Genomic DNA, 18,206 nt, shown 5'->3' with positions numbered 1-18,206 from the left:
CGGCATCATAGTGTTAAAGTGAAACTCATACATTAATAACTTTGATAGTTCTAATACACTCATACCAATATATATTGGCTTATTAAATGTCAAACGCTCTTTTTCATATGTATAGCACATAAGTCGTCAGTAAATATTGTTATGCAATCAAAATTTTGTTTTGCAATTAATTTTTCTATCTTTAAGTATCACATTCTAATTGTATGGGTTGTCATTTACTAATATTTTCCATTGTTTTTTCAAAAACTGAGTTATTCATGAGCTTATAAAAATCTTTTTCAAACTAGTTTTTAGCTTGTGTTCTCATATCTGTATTTAAATCAATGTGTTCCTTTAGCCAGTTTGATTGTTTAAATTCTAATACTCTATGCATTTTCTTTGATCTCATCCCAAGTGACATATATAGTTTTAAGTTTCTATAGTGAATTACATATCTTTCTTTATTGTAAAGTGTAGTTCGTAATTTTGATTGTTTAGATTCTGGTGGACACATGTTTTCTGGAGCTAATGGTAAATCAGAATGTTTATGTAAATTTTGCGGATATTCTAAATCTACTTCTATAATGTAACCTGTTTCTGACTCATCTGAAATGTTCATTATTTCTATGTAAGGTTTAACCCATTTAAAGTCTTTATAAGGCATGTATTGGCTCATTGCCCATCCATATAAGTTATTTGCGTCTAGATATGTTAGATATGTTGAACACTCATCTTTATTATAATCTTTCATGTATTTGTTGTTAGCTTTTACATATCTTTTACTGCACTGTGAGATTTCTCCTCTTATACCCTTTTCTAGCATTAATAATTTATCATAATAAGTTAACATTTATAACTTAATTTTAGTCATCTTGAACATTGCATCCCACGGTAAGCCACGTGCTGTATAATACCATGCAGGATCTAATCCATATGCCTTTAAACGCACATTTTCGAAGTTCTCAAATACATCTGTTAATTGAAGAACATCTGTTTTGTTGCAAAGTGCAGTATAATCTCTTAGCAGTTTTAAATTAAATTCTTTACAAACTCTTACATGATGGTTATGGCGTTCAGCACTCATTTTTCTTCTGTTAATCTATTTTTAAATTTGTCTTTACATAATGGAACAGGTTCTAATTTTTCAAATGAATCAACATAATCATATGGGTAATCACCTTTAGTAATAAGTAGCTCAAGTTTATCAATTGGAAAGAACTTTATTGTTTCTCGACATTGTTCCATCAATAAATTACTAGTAAATTCTGCTAAACTCTTTGGCATAAATATAAATGAATCAAGCAATCTTAAATTTATTCCGACTTTTTTCCTACTTTGATATATTTTTCATACGTTATGTACCTTTCCTCATGATTTGCGATCAGTTTAATTTTGTGCGTATCATAAGCTAACTGTTTAGTGAACAAATATGTATCATAACCAGTTAAGTTTTGGATAAATACTGGAATAAAATTAGGATTTGTATAGTTTAAATTACAATAACTGTGAGCTGCACCTCTAAACTTTCCAGTTAAATGATCATGATTTCTTACTTTTGCTTTATTTTTATCTTATACAAACATTTTCTTTATTCATATTTCCATTCTTTCACGTTTTATTCATATCCACTTTATCGTTGTAGAACTGTATTTTCTTCTTTTATATTTTTTATTTTCTTCTCAATAGCTAGTGGTAAATCATTCAATTTTTTCTCATATATATGACAAGTATACGAACTGTTATAAGCTTCTATCTCTTCCTCAGTAAGCGGGTTCATATTAACTATCGTATTATATATTTTCTTGATTTCCTTTGCTTCTTTTTGTAACATTTCAATAAATACTTTTTCAACATCTACACCTATATAATTAACAGAGCTTTTATAATCACCATTTGAATACTTAACATAGTAACAGAATCTCATTGGAACATGCTTTTGATATTTTATTTTCTTTAGTACAATTATGCTCTATTTTAAACTTACATAAGATACATTCAAAGTCGGCATATACCACAAATGGAACTCTTAATGATCGATTATGATTTTGAAACTTCATTTGATTGTCATATGATTTAGGAAATTCTATTCTAACAGCCTCATGCTCTTTACAATATAGCTCATGTTTTTGCAACTGTTTCTCATTTCTAAAGTTTCTTGTTAAACACCTATTACAGAAGTATAACTTCTCAGTATGTTTTGTTACTTGACTTCTTATCAATCGTGATAGGTCTTTTATCCAGCAAAAATGATTATTATTTTCATAATCTTTTATATGTAATAAATTACCATTTTTTCTTACTTGTTTTTTGTGATTTGAAGTGGATAAATCTTAAACTTTTCATCATAGCTATACACATTAATTGAAATGTTACTTTTTTTTCAAATTTAACTATATCTTTTAATTGTACAAGAAATTCAATACCATCACTATATTTCTTTTGTAAATCGATAACTGTTTGTTTATATTTAGAAGTTCTTTTAGGGTCCTTTTGTGCTGGTTTTAAGTAACTTGCAATAGCGTATAAGAAATATTTATTGTCTTTATTTTCAACATTAATCACTGTTTTCCTATCTTTAATTGCTTTACGAATTGCTGATTTGCAAGTATTCAATTTGATGTAATGTTCATCCTGGTCCTCGACCTTCAAATTCTTCCATTTCCCTACGAAGTTTCTGTTTGGCATGGTGTATACATTCATCTAAGTTAGTTGATTCGAATATTCTCTCATTTGGTGTTTTAAAGTTGTGTTCTTGTATTTCTTTATCTTTACAAATGAATGGAATTTTTCAATTCTTCTTTAATTTCGTTAATAATAACTCTTCCACTTGTATTTAAAAATCTTATTGGATTTTTATATCCACCTGCATTTTCAACTTTAATGGTTTGTAATCATTTCTTAAGTGCTATTTCTTCTAATTCTACTTTGATAGGTATACGTGCTGGTTTCAGTTTTTCAAATACTTCTTGTTTCAATGGAAATGTCTTCTTTAAATGTTTATTTACTTTCGGTCCTTCTTGTTTAGGTTTATCTTTGAGAAAAATATCTTTAGTTGTTTTCTGTTTAATCTTCGTGTAAGTTGTTTTTTGTTAATTGGCTATAATTTTTAATTTGTTTTTCTCTAGCTTTTTGTTTAAGCTGTGTTACATTTAAGTTACTATGGTTGTCTACATTGTAGAATGGTATTTGCTGTCAATAAGTTCTGCTTTTCTTAATCGGGAATAACCTTTTATCCCCTTTTCTTTACATAAGTTTTTTAGTTCAACTATTGTATGTCTAATTAGATTATTCATTATTACTCTCTCGTTTTTATATAAAAATAAATAAATTCATTTTCGTTAAGTTATAAGGATGCCTGCTATGGCATAGCGGTCTTAGTTCTTCAAAACTTATACGATATTTTTTTCTAATGTTATGCTTAATTGCTTGTTCAGTGTTTGTATATTCAAGTATCGTAGCAATGTCTCTACCTTTGAACCATGGATTACCTTTTGTATCTATAACTGTTAGCTCTTGATTTTCGAAGTTAAATAACAAAGGACAAAAATTATTCGTAATAGCTTCTGAGGTCATTTGTTTAAGAAAATATTTTTTGTTTTTGTCTTGAATCTTTTTGTATATATTCTAACAAAACGGGGGACGAAACGCCTCCCGCTTTGACTAATCGAGTGACATAATTAAACAGTTGTATTTTTAGCTATAATCCTTCTCTCGAAACTACACTAACAAATATTCAATGTAGAGATTTTCAAACATAAGATTCAAAGTATGTAACACCAAAAGTCTAAAGATTGTTCTAAATTTTCTAACCTATTATTATAGATATCTTTCGAAACAATTCAGAATATTCAAGTTTAGTCTTAAGATGATTGCTTTGTGTTGTAACGTATTCTGATAATTCTTCTTTGATTCTATTGTAAAGGTTGATTGAGTTCGGGTCGTCTTGCTGTATCTTTACTTGCATCTTTGGATATCTTTCTTTGAGTTCGTCTAGTCTTGTTTTTGATCTTGTATCCTAACCACGTAATAATTGTATTGTATGTCTTTGTAATTTGTTTCTTTTGTTTCATTGTCCAAGTCGTAATTCTTTTGTATAAGTGTGAAGGTATGTTTTCTGAGTTTGTTGTTTGTATCTGGTACTACTTTTGCTTCGATTGCTTGTAATAATGATTCTCGTTTGGAAAGATTATGACTAAGTATATTATTGCTTTGTGTAAGACCTCTAATCACTATTCTTTGTTCATTGGTTGTTTCTATTAGAGTTTGATTTGTTTCTGTAAGTTTTGTTATTTGTTCGTCTTTGATTTGTAGTTGTCGTTGGAAGTTGTTAGCTAGTTCTAAGATCTCATTTGGTTTGTCTAGTTGGTATTGTCCTGTTTTTCGTATCAATTGTAAAACTGTATGATTAATACATTTTCTAATTCGTTTTGCGTTAGGTGCTTTGAAAGAACAACTAAATCATATAGACCATACTTGTTGACTAAAATAAAGCTTCCATGAATGTTTGCATTTTTACCCGTGAAAACCACTAATGAAATCTCTTTAACCTTTTTTTTATTTTTTGAGTCTACATGATTTCTTATTGTTTGATCTGTGTCTTTGTAGTCTAAAATTTATGCAACATCTTTACCTTTGAACCATATAACACCTTCTGTATCCAAGATTGCAGTTAACTCATGTTCAAAATTAAATGAAAGAGCCGTATTATTCATTTATTATCAGTTAATTCTTTCATCTAAAACCATGAACTAATTGCATCTCACTTGTTTTGTTAATGAATATTTCCAATTTGGTTCAAACTGTTTGTAATAATGATTCTCGTTTGAAAAGGTTATGACTGAGAGTTGTATTACTTTGTGAAAGATTTTTAATTACTTCATTCTTAAGTTTTAATTCTTCGTCTTTGATTTGTAGTTGTCGTTGGAAGTTGTTAACTAGTACTAAGATCTCATTTGGTTTGACTAGTTGGTATTGTCCTGTGCGTCTGATTGTAGGTAATACTTCTGAAGTAATCCATCTTTTGAATTCTTTAGCTTTTGGGTAAAAGCAAACAATTCAGGACATTGAAGGGCAAAAACCATAACGCTTCCACCGTCATATGCTATACATCAATGGAAAGAGAATGAAGTGTAGTTACATGGTTTGCAGAATTTGTTATGAAATTGTTGTTTATTGTAAATTAATCAGCTTCTTTGTAACAGAAAGTGTATTAATGTGCTGTTGTGAAATGAAAGGGAAGTGCATAGTTTAGTTATTGTTCCACTGAGCATCTGTGCAATACTTTCACCATTCTTCATAGAAATGTCGTCTACGGAACGTTACCTTCCAGGCCAAAACAGAAATTATCAGCTCTATGTGGGTAGGCATCGCTAGTAGCAGTGAAATCGAGAAGACCCGTGGTGTTATGTTACGTACGTCACGGAAAAGGGGGTTAAGTTTATCCTGTACAATTAAAAGCGCATGAACAACTTTCATTCGTTAAATTATTCAAATAGATCATACCTTCTAACAGTAGGATTTTACCGCAAACGCTTGTGACATCTGGTTAGCCAATAAAGTACGTGACCAACGAACTGAATGCGTGACTTACGTAACATAACGGTATTTGTTACGTACGTCACGGCAAATAATGTCTAGTCATGCCTGATACTAGCCTTCTTTAGCGTTGGAAAAAATATATATTAATTGTACCTGAATCGAGTAGTATTGTTAGTACAAATGGCAGCACTGCATCGACTGCTGCGTGTTCATTAGAGACAGGATTGTCTTAGCGTTGATTTCAGTTATGGTGTGTGTTAAAGTGCATCATTGTCATTTCTTTTCTGCCACTTCCATATATAAGTATGGCACCAGTTAGCCCCAGAAGTCCACAGCGGAAAACGCTAGGGAAGTTAAGTGAAGAAGAAAAAGCAGCAAATCGTGAGAAAGAAAAGCATAGAATGCAGCAGTACCGAAAGACAATATCAGCATCGATGGCAAAAAGTGCGTCGACAAACAAAAATACGCATGCAGAAGTCCGCAGCGAAAGGAACCGAGAAGAATCTGTCCTATCTGAATCGAGTATGGGCTACCAGAATGCTGCATCGTTAGCATAGCCCTAGATGAAAACTCAGAGTGGTTAAAAATAGTGGAGCGGTTTGGCGTGGCACAAAAAAAAACAATGTAAAAGCATCGTACTAAGAAGCAACGCAAAAGCAACCGTAATTAATTTCTACAAGAGTGACAATATATTCCGAATGCTCCCTGGGAAAAGGATACCGTTTTCATGTACAGCAATGATGGGAAAAAGGAAAGATGCAAAAGAGACTCATGATGTTTTACATCAGCGACACACATCAGCTCTTCATTACCGAATTTGCAAAAATATACCTATGAGTTAAACTAGTTTCCTAAACCTTCGCCCCAAAGAATGCATTACTGTATCTAAGTAGGATCACTTGTCTTGCTTGTCCATACTGTGAGAACATTCAAAAATGATTGGAGCCAAAGTGAAATGGAACCAGCTAACAATGACAAAGAACGTGCTTGTTGAGGGAAGTGTATACGATACAGAGATTGAGATATGTATGAAGAATAAGTGCATGACATGTACGAACGTAAAACATACATCCAAGGTCTGTTGTGAGAACCGGAAGATCGTGAGGAATTGGTTGAAGTTTATCAGTGGAAGAGAGGCACCCTAGAAATTGTTCATTTTGACTTTCAATATGTGACAGAAATGGAGAAACAGTTACTAGTGTATCGGTGTCACATATACAGCATAAGAAGACAAAACCAGGAGCTGAGCACCTTCAAAGAAGAAATGAAAATATAGATGAAGTGATTTTGAAGACAGACTTCGCAGAAAATTACGCAATTAAGCATCAATACGAAGTTATGGCCGCCCACTGGTAAAATGCAGCCGATCCTACTGTCACTATTTACATCACAGTAGCATACTTCAGCAATGGAGAGCGAAGTTACGGAGTAATATCTGACACGAAAAACCATGGTATTTTGCAAGTAGCCGTCTTCAATGATTTAAGATTTTGTTGGGATTGTCCATATAAAAAAATACACCTATGAACAGACAGAGCGAGCCAATATTTTAAAAACCGGAAATCCATTGTCTATCTAAAGCTACTAAATGAACTTGTACCAAGAGAGTGGAACTTTCACGAAAGCTATCATGGAAGATGGGCACAAGATGGAGTTGGAGCAAAGATGAAAAGAGAAGTTTGGTTCCGTGTTGTTCAAGGTAAAATAATAATGAAAAACGGTAGTGATTTCCATTCCGTTGCTTTCAAAAATACCCAGCAAATTGAATACCTTTTTATATTGCATCAAGACACAGCCAATACACTTCATGGACGTGAACTTACAGCAACTAAAAACAATAAAGTCCGCAAGATACGTTGTTCCTGCTAAAAGGTTTGTTGCTGTGATATACGAAACACAAGTGCCGATCTTGAAAAACTCATACCAATTGCACATTGCAATTTACAGTACCAGTGGAAGTGATATATATTCAGATCGAGATGAACCTGAGAAAAATATTTCGCAAAATGTCAGAGACAAATTGCTTCCCTCCCAAAATGTTGACATCAAAATTGGAAGTTATGTTGCAGTGGTGTATGTAGTCGGACCGAGACTTAAAACATGTGGGGCACGTAACTGCTGTCGAAAGTGATGGAATGCACCCAGTGAAATGCATGCGTGAAAGTGATCAGGGAAAAGACACATTCTTTTGTCATCCACGTGTAGATGACTTTGATTCTGTGGAACGAAATCTCATCGAGAAAGTTCTTCCAAAACCCCGTGAGAAACGAGATCGCTACACTTTTACCCACGAGTACCTGAAGCACTTGAACATTACCAATTAAAATGCACACTGTACATTCGTATGCACATTTTTGTATTTTTCATACTATGTTGAATTTTGCGATGTCTGCTACTTCCAAACGACTGTGCGTTATCATCAACAAATATCAGTAACTTATATTTGTTCTGTGGCTTTCCAATCGATCTCTCTTCGAGACTTTCAATTTTGAGTCTCCACTCCACAATTGTTTCTTCTAGTCAAAGTGCACGCTGTTACGTACGTCACGAAATATGCGCGTACGTCACGCTAGATATGATTTTTTTGGTAAGATACCGATGCATCGAAAACTCCGGTTAAATTGCAGAAATAGCATAGAAGTAGTCACCTATACACACAATTTTCTTCGAGTATACACATGCAACAGCAGAGCAGAATTTATCGTTTTCTTCTCGATGTCTGACTTCAATGTCCATTTCATTGTGCGTACGTCACGACGTTTTGCACATTTATGCAATTTGTTTTCGGTAATTGATTGATGTGTATTTTATACCACCTTAAAGCTGCATTTTCTATCTGTCCAATAAAAAAAGAAGTAAAGCGGTATCTTCATTATGAAGGAGGCTACACTCAAAGAAAGTCAGAAAAGGAAGTCAACGTGTTACGTACGTCACGTTGCTTTCACCCTTTTGGTTGTTTAGATCTACGAATAAGGGAATATAGTTCAGATTCATTAATAAAGATTGTATGTGGATGTTCACTTAAAAAAGCGCCACGAAACACGGTTCTCTTATCTTCAAAAATACTTTTATCTTCTTTATCAACTTGTCTTTCTATTGCATCTCTAGTCTTTTCGTATTCAAGTATGGTAGCAACATCTTTGCCTTTAAACCATATCTTAACATCATCACCCTCAATAAAAGATTAAGAATTTCAAGATTTCTTTGGAATTCTTGAATTTTAGGATTTCCTTGGTCACCTAATGTTCTATTTAAACATTATATGCAATAGATAGATAATGCTTTAATGAAATAATAATCATAAAAGTTATAATAAAAATTTCTATATCGGATTAGATATTAACCGATTATATAAAACATCAATTTTTAACTAAATCTTCTTCTGATAGAGATGTACAAATCTCATTGCCTTTACCTTTACGAATATCTAGTTCCTGTTGCATCAAGTTAAATAACTTAACACTGTTAGGATCTCTAAACTTTTCGTATATTAACTCATGATCTGGATATTTTTCTTCTGCTTCATTAAGAGGTTATTCCCTTATTCTGAATTCCGATTTTTGTTTAACAAGCCATAAATATTGCGCCAATTACGACATACTCTCCCATTGATGATTGAAGAGATACTTTTTTTCTTTGTTGCATCATCACCTGAGTCAGAAACACTACCCTAAGAGAAATACAAATTTAACATTTAGCAAGAAACCAGTTGAGATTGCTCCAACTGTATTGCTAGAACGAACTTTAAAAGAATTACTATTTTTTTATTATTAACTTCTACAGGCTTCATACCAATTGTTGTATTTTCTTATTATACCCATTAAACGATTCTTGCAATATATCTATAAATTTATAATTTCCTTGAGTACTTGATTTTTTTGCACATGTCTTGTGTAAGAATTCTGTAGAAACATTCTACCATATGTTGTCTTACGAGACATGCTCAAAATAGAAGGCTCGAAATTGAAAAAAATGCAAAATATCATCTCTCTATCACTTACGGTTACCGAGATATGGCTCCCTCAATCTCTCGAAATCAGATTTTTTTTCTTTTTGTCCAATATCTCGGGAACGGTAAGTCATACAGGTAGAAAGATGATATTGGTCTTTCGAATACCAAAGAGGGCGGTGAACATTTTGGTGCCAAATAGTAAACGGTAGCGGCTTTTCTATTGAAAGTGATATTAAAGAAATTATTACCACAACATATGCCCAATCTTGAATATTTTTAATAATCCTTTTTTTCCCCTCTGGAAGCTAAACAAACCATATAATATCAGTAGTAGAAGTTTAGAAAATCCACTTACGTGTAAATTTGAACTGTTTAACGGTTTAAAAGTATGTGGACTTACTATACCATTTTTTAAAGATATTTACTTTCATAGAACATATTGCAAATAAAAATCCATTTTGCGTACTCTCTAAATATAATAAAATATTAACAAAATAACATAACATCGTTCAGAATATACATTTTAAAGACACCCCTCGGGACAACAGTAATAATATAGTAATAGAATGCAATTTTCTTTATGGTTGTATATAAATTCCTGGAAAATTCCCATTTTTGGGAATCTCCCCGAAAAATATCTTCCCGGGAATTTACCCATCACTAAGTATAGTTTCATCCAGATCAGTGTTGCCAATCCGGGGGAAGATCGCTAAATCTAGTGGATTCGCCATCCAGGATAACGACAAAAGATATTTTTTCCGATTAGCGATTTTTTTTTGCGATTTTTGGATGACGATCTGACGACTCTTTTTTACTTACAAATCTAGCAACTTTTGTGCTGCGAACAAGTTGTCCTAAAATAGGTACGATTAGATCGAATCAGTTCAGTTATATGCTTATTTGAATCAGTGCAGGTGTTGATGAGATGCGAAAGTACATAATACTTACAACTATATTCCCGCTTTGATTACCGTTGTCTTACCTACTAACGGGGACCAACTCCAGCTTTTAATGTCCTTTAGTTTACAGAGTACAAATATGTCTAATACATTAGCGATAGCAAACAGATTATCTGTAGAAGCGTGAGTAGAAGTGAAGTATGTAAGATGTTTTCTACATCTTTAATTTTGTTCGTTTTCCTACTCTTTTTTGACTTCGTTGAAGCAAAGTTGATCATAAAGTTAAAAATATATAAAAGTGAAATTATTGTTAGTTATATATGAGTCTCTCACATACGTTCTTGTAGTGTAGACAGTAGTATGGCTTGAATTGTTCAGGTATCTTATACAGTGGCGGATCCAGGATATATTTTTGGGTGGGCTTAGATAAGCATATTTCACCATGAGTTAGTTCGATTGAAGAGAAACTTTCTAAATTATTTATACATGTTGCTAAACATGCTACATTAAGGAACCATAATCATAAGGAACTACAAACATGGCGTACGAGTACAGCCTCATTGTAACAAGTATACAAAATAAAATACAGAAGTAACAACATTTACACCTAATGCAATACTGTTTAATTTGATCTTATCTGTTTCACTGGAATAACATTGGATTCGTCGAGGATGCAATTGAAAAAAAAAATCTATAACTTCTTCAACACTAATGGAAACATTTTCTCTATGAATGGTCATTAGAGCAAGTCCATTTAGTCTGTCTTCACGCATTGTTTTCCGCAGATATGACTTAACCAATTTCAAAGTGGAGAAGCTCCTTTCAGCAGAACATGTTGTAACAGGTAGAACACATAGCAAGTGAAGAAGTTTCTTCATATTGGGGTAGAACACTATAAGTGCGTCACTGTATGCTTTTATTGCACTGTTAGGTAGATTGCTTTTATTTTTCCAATGCTCACGGCAAAGAGCCACTTCACTTTTTAGTGCAACTTCACAACCATCAAAATCTTCCAGGTATTTGCTAGCTTATTCAATCACATTATTTTCTTTAACTTCTTTCACAAAGGCTGGTAACAGTTTAAAAAGGGGAGAATATCAGATTGAACTGAAGAGAATCTCGAAGACAATTCATTCCAAAAATGGTGGTCCAAAAATGGATGGTAAACATTCCTTCTGTAGGACTCTTGAGGATTTGATGCTTCTACACTAGATCTGTGTACCTATCTTTTAACTGTACAAGGACATGCTACTACAACACCATTTTGCTTTGCTATTTCCTCTGCTTTTTTAAAAATAGTATCATAATGTTCATTGTCATTACGGTACTCTTTGGAACATGCAAAATATTATCTACCATTGTGTAACACTGGTGAAGCTCCACAGAGGGATTCTGAAGTTGGCGAGAAAGTGAGAGAGTAAGACCAAGCACTGTGCCTACAATGATAAGTGCAACAATAAAATCAAATCTCATAGTAGACGACAGAAGTCCAGCGGATTTTATCGATGGCACTTTTCCATCTACACAATTTAAAAATGCAACAACAGAATCAAACACATGAAGAAAAAATATAATGCTATCATGGCGTTCAACAAAACGAGTTTCACACAAAGTTTTAAGTTTGTGCCTCTTTTCTTCAGGATGTTGACTAATGATTAAATTTTCCATCGTTTCCATTCGTTGGGCTGAGTCCCGCACAAAGTTTACTACTTCTGTCACTGTACTTATCATATTTCTAATACTTGGTTCAGAACAAGCGTGTGTTAGAGATAAATTTATCTGATGGGAAGCACAATGCATATATAGAGGAAAGGGGGACAAGAGACGCAAATTTCAATTAAACATATATTTTGCTAAAAAAATAGTTACAACGGAAAACTTTTACATGGAACACAAAACTCGAACTCTCCTTTACGAAATGTGAACTCAACTTTTATATACCTCTGTCCTTGGAGGAACTATAATTCGTTAAATGAAATCATTCAAATTCGTACTCTTGCCCCTATATGTGGGGCAAGAGTACGAAATCAAAGGGGTAAGAGTACGCACCCAACGGAGCATTAACAATTATCACAGATGAAGGTTCCTACTACTTCATATGATGTGCATTGTTCATGACACCATTCATGGCATCTTCCGCACGTGATCCAGTTTTCTATTGGTGGATCACTGTAGATGATATTGCATAATGAACACTCGTACACTACTTCCTCACTGACCTGAGGAGTTACCTTCGGTTGTAGCTTTCTTGGTGCAAGTTAATATTTGCCTTTGCTCTTTGGAGGCGCCGTTTCAGAAGTAAGTTCTTCTTGAAAGGAGAGGATGTCAGAATCTCTGATTCACCTCGAGAAGATCAAGATTTTTTTGGTTGAGGGCTTGCTATCAGTCGGAGGAGGACTGACAACCACCAAAAGAGTGCATGATGTGGACGGTCCACATGTGCCCCTGCTCACCTCCAGTGAAGATCTAGTTTACTGGTTGAAGGTTTGGTAACCGATGAACAAGCAACCGGCAGAACAGTGTTTGATGCGGACAATTCGCATTAGCTCCTGCTTGCTGCTAATGAGAATCCAGCGTTACTGGTTGAATGTTTGGTAACAGATCAATGAGAACGAGCAATCGGCAGAAGAGTGATTGAATTGGACAGTCCGCATGAGCTTTTGCTTGCTTCTAGTGAGGATCTAGCGTTACTGTTTGAAGATTTGGTAACAGATGAATGAGAACGAGCAACCAGAAGAAGAATGTTTGAATTGGACAGTCTGCAAGAGTTCTTGCTTGCTTCTAGTGAGGATCTAGCGTTACTGTTTGAAAGTTTGGCAACAGATGAATGAGAACGAGCAACCGGTAGAAGAGTGATTGAAGTGGACAGTCCGCATGAGTTCTTGCTTGCTTCTAGTGAGGATCTAGCGTTACTGGCTGAAGGTTTGGTAACAGATGGAGGTGGACGAGTAACTGGCAAAGGAGTGTTTGATCTGGATGCGCCGCATGAGCTCCTTTTTACTTTAAGTGAATCATCTGATGAACGATTTTGGGCTCTATTCAGGTCTGCAGCTTAATTTGTTGCTTCAGGAATGCTTTCATCTTCAAAGCTGGCTTCTACATTTAAGTCTAAAATATCTACAGTAGAAGGAAGAAAATCTTCTTCAGTGAACACATTTGGATTCAGTAGGACTACTCCAGATTCTTGAAAGATGGATACCGATGGTTGCAGCTTTGTATTAACCCTCAGTAAACAAACTCGCAACTTGGAATTGCGGGGATGGATGATTCCTCATCCATTTATCACACACTGTTGAATACCAGGATTTCAGCGGGTCAAAAAAGGAGCGATCTAATGGTTTCAAATTATGACTGGTATGGGGTGGTATACTCAACATCAATATCCCATTTTGCCTGAAGAGATCAATCACCTCGATTGAAATGTGAGAGGTTTGGTTGTCAACAAGTAACAATAACTGTTTCATGACCGAATTTGATCGCACATGTTGGTGTAAATAATATAACCATTCTACGAAAAGTTGTGAGTTGATGTACCAGAATCAGATATCATTCCCAAAATCCCGGCGGCGAACCATCGAGTAATTCTTGTTTTACTCGTTTTCTGTGAAATATCTGGGAAATAAAGGAACCAGATGCACTCACCAGGAAACAGCTGTTATGTTAACTCCAAAATCACTAGATACAGTTTCATACACAACTGATTTTTAGTCGACTTTTGGAACTTTATGAGGAACCATATTTATGCCAGTTTCGTACATGTTCTAGATATCCCGTGGAGGAAAGCCGTTTTCTCTTACAATATCTTTTAGACAATTGAAAAAGCGTTAACTTGTGGTTTGCCCAAACCACGAGCTCTTTTCAGACCAGTCTTTAAAGGCTGTCGTAAAGCAATAGTTATATGTCTACAATGGAAAGACTCTTTCCAATCTCTTCCAGCCATTCGATTTACATGGCTAAAGGATATGGTGCAACTAGTTACGTTCAGCAAAATTGTATGCCATTCTTCTTAGATCTTTTAAAGTTAAGCCATAGAAAAGTTGATCCAGTAATGTGATATATTCCACTAATTCGTTCTCCATTTCTTCGGTAAATAGGCCTACTGGCTTTATTGTGCCTATAGAGGTTGCAGATTTTCATTTAAAAAAAAATAAAAATCCTTAATTCTCATATCAGTAATGGGAATGCATAGGATACAAAAAATCAGATAATATTTAGATCCTTTATAAAAATACATTTCCAAATTCAGCTTATTCAGTTACAGAATGCTTGTCAACTACGAGGGTAACTTGAAAACTTCTCGACCTTTCCTTGATGAAGCTACATATTGTTAAATGTTAGGTTAAGTCAGCTTCATATATCTTTATAGGATCCCATATCAATCATTGGACTGATACCGCCTTATGCAGAGTCGTTTTGACGAATGATTAGCGTCATACTAAAAGTTTGACTATTACTATGGTAGTCGAACTTGATAGTATGGCACTAATTACCGTCAGAACGACTCTGCATAAGGCCCATTGAAATTTATTACTGAAGACTACTGACATTTAAGATAAAAAGAGGACAAAATGTAGCATTTCTGAAACAATAAAATAAGCAAGCGTATTGTTATCCAATAACTGAAGATTTAACTGCCTCACACGTTTATCTGTTTCGAAAACTCAAACACCACCTTAGATACTGTTATGTAAGGAGTGGAATTTAGAAATAAAATTTGTTACTCGTACATCAGGTTTCTTCAGAATTCTTAACGTTAGAGGCTACATATAGGATTCAGTATTCGTAAAGTTTGCTCTCACTGTCTATTACAACGGAATCTACATTCTTTTTGATTGTTAGATCTAAATCAAATTGGATTTTTTCATAGAACAGAAGGGGCAAGAGTACGCACGCGTACCCTTGCCCCGTCGGTACCTCCGTAACCTTGCCCCCCTCACTACGCAATTGACTTTCAGGTGGTGTTGTACAGCCAACTGTTGGAAGAAAGTCAATTTACTCCATCCTGTCAAACAATGGATATATTAGAAACTAACACTTTATAGCACTTTGAATTCGTTAAAAAACTGTGTAAGTAATTCATTAACTACTTATGTCCCAATATTATATCAAAATATTAGAAAAACATAAATAATTACCTAGATAGTTCGTAGTTTTCCGCAGCTCACTCAAATTTGTTTAGGTTCTTGACGCCATTAACATCAAACTCCACATGACGCATTATTGCCATACGTGAATATATTCACCTGATTTTAGGGAATCGTATCCTTGCCCCCCACGTACTCTTGCCCCCCCTCTACTCTATTGCCAACGGATTAAGTTCCCGGATCCTATTCTGTACCCCTTTTACCTTTCCTGCCATGTTAGCTCAACCATCATATGATTGCCCTCGTAAGTTACACAGATCTAAACCTAGTTCTGAAAATTTATTCAAAATACTTTTTGCAACACCTTCACCTGTGATATCATTAACTTGAATAAAACCTAAGAACATTTGTTTCACTTTACACAAGTCAGTGTCAAAATAACGAATGCACACAGACAATTGTTCAACTGAGCTGGCATCTGATGTCTCGTTGACAATCACAGAATACAGTTTCGACTTTTGGTATTTCATTTGCACTTTTTTTTTTTTTTTTTTTTTTTTGCAATGATATTAGCTACCACAACACTGGATTAATTCATATTGGATAGTCTTACTAATAAATGTGGCATTTTTTGGCGCTGTTTTCAAGTGCTTTTCAAGTTTTATGTCCCCCGCTTCAACACGAAATCTTAGCAGTAGTGACCTGAATTTACCTTTATTTGGTTTGGAATGTTTGTCAAGTACAATTATTCCGTCATCACGATGACCACTAAGAGGAATATTCTCCTGACCACAGAGCATTATGGTTTTAACAAGGGAATCAGTCGCTTTCTGTTTTCAGTTATTGCTTTTTTGGCTTCAGCATTGAGCAATATATCAATTGAAAGTTCAGGGTTTTCAAAAGTTCTTACAAAATTGACACTTTTTTCAATAGCACTTTTGTGATAAGCATTGCATGCATGTTCCCGAAACACTTCCAGCGCATGCTTATATTTTTTCAACGGCGTTTTCACTAAATTCCCGAGAGGAGTTTTTCGTTTTTCTTCTGCTTCGTCCGGTCCAAACCATACACACACCTTACAGTATGCACCTTCATTCTTTCTTCTATATGACAACCAAGGAAAATCGGTTAACCACTTTATATTGAATTTACGATTCCGACCTGACTCAAGGACAAGCGGAAATTGATAGTTTGAATTTGGTGTCCATGAATTTGTAAAAATGTGGTATTTTTCATTTGTAATTACACATTGTCCTACAAAACTCCCAATGTCGTCCATTGCGGTAGAGTGTGTTAAGTCAGAGCCTCTAATCTTACCATGCACTGCAGCTGTGGGTCCAGTTGGAATAGTTTCCCAAGAAGCACTGGAAGAATCATTACCTAAACGTTTTTCTTCACCACTTGCTTTTTTCTCTTTTCAGTCTTGATTATAAATGATTTTAAGTCAATTTGTTTACGCTTCGACATTTTAAAGAACAGAAAGCTCAAACAAAAACATATAATTCTTTCGAGTGGCGGGATTATAACTCTGCGTGCTACGGACGTAAGCGTAATTGTTTTCCTCCTTCCTTACGGAGGCTGGATAGGACCCTGTAGCTTTGTCTCTAGTAGCCCTTGAAAATATAATGGTCCTTACTACATGTGAAAATAATGAAGTTTACATTGTCACCAGTTTGTACTTTCATTGCTTATTTTGAATTTTTGTAGTAACATGATTTTCGGCCGTTAGCCCCCCTAAATCCGCTACTATATATATATATATATATATATATATATATATATATATATATATATATATATATATATATATATATATATATATATATATATATATATATATATATATATATATATATATAGTATGAAAGAGGCAAAATACCATGAACATATTTTTAAAGACTTTTCACCCAAAATTGGAGTCTAACCCTTAAGTACTATGGACGAAAATAATCACGTAACTACTACGGAACGGTCTGTCAGACCACATTGTTGTTTCGCAATTTCTGAATAGTAGTTTTATTGCATATTTTTTAAAATGCTACCCTACATATCTTAGTTGCTTATAGAAAAATAAAACTTACTAATTTCACGATGTAAAAATGCGTTATATTTTTAAAACAATGAGAAAGGGAACATGGTCGAAATTTGCAACAATGCTTTCATTGTTATTTTAAAATTGTAATTGTTCAAACATTCAGTTTTTTTCTCTGTTTCTGTGTTGTCAAAATAACACTACTTTCAAATACACTATTCTTTTAGATGCACGGAGAATAAAATATACAGGAAAATCGTAAAAAAAAAAAAAAAAAAACATCGAATTTTAGCTTTTTTAAACTTACAAGAAGGTACTGTTATAGTTGTACTGTTACATTTTTTGTGGTGAAATGGTAATGAATAAAACTGATTTTTACTTCTTATGTGATGGCGAAAGTAAAGAAAATACGTTTTGCCGGTAAACAAAGTACCAATCGAACTTTTCTGACATCATGTACTTTCTTCAGGTAAGCACTTATATCTTTTTTCTGCACTGCTAGGAAATCGGTACCCCACACCGCTGACACGAATATCTTTGCTTTCCGCTTAGATATTCGTGAATAGAAACTATGATTTCCTCTTCAACTCCTTGTGCGCGGTGGTGAGAAACTTACTTTCAAGCTGTAGTATGCTCTTGATTGAAAAACTCAGCTCTCTTGAGAGATGTCTGATGAACAATCTACGTTCTCTGTGAGGCCTAAGAAGTCCTTTTGCCAACGT

Source organism: Thermobia domestica, chromosome 18, assembly GCF_964235325.1.
Source record: "Thermobia domestica chromosome 18, izTheDome1.hap1.1, whole genome shotgun sequence".
Taxonomy (NCBI): domain Eukaryota; kingdom Metazoa; phylum Arthropoda; class Insecta; order Zygentoma; family Lepismatidae; genus Thermobia; species Thermobia domestica.
The sequence above is the reverse complement of the archived record's forward strand: the minus strand, read 5'-3'. Positions refer to the sequence as shown.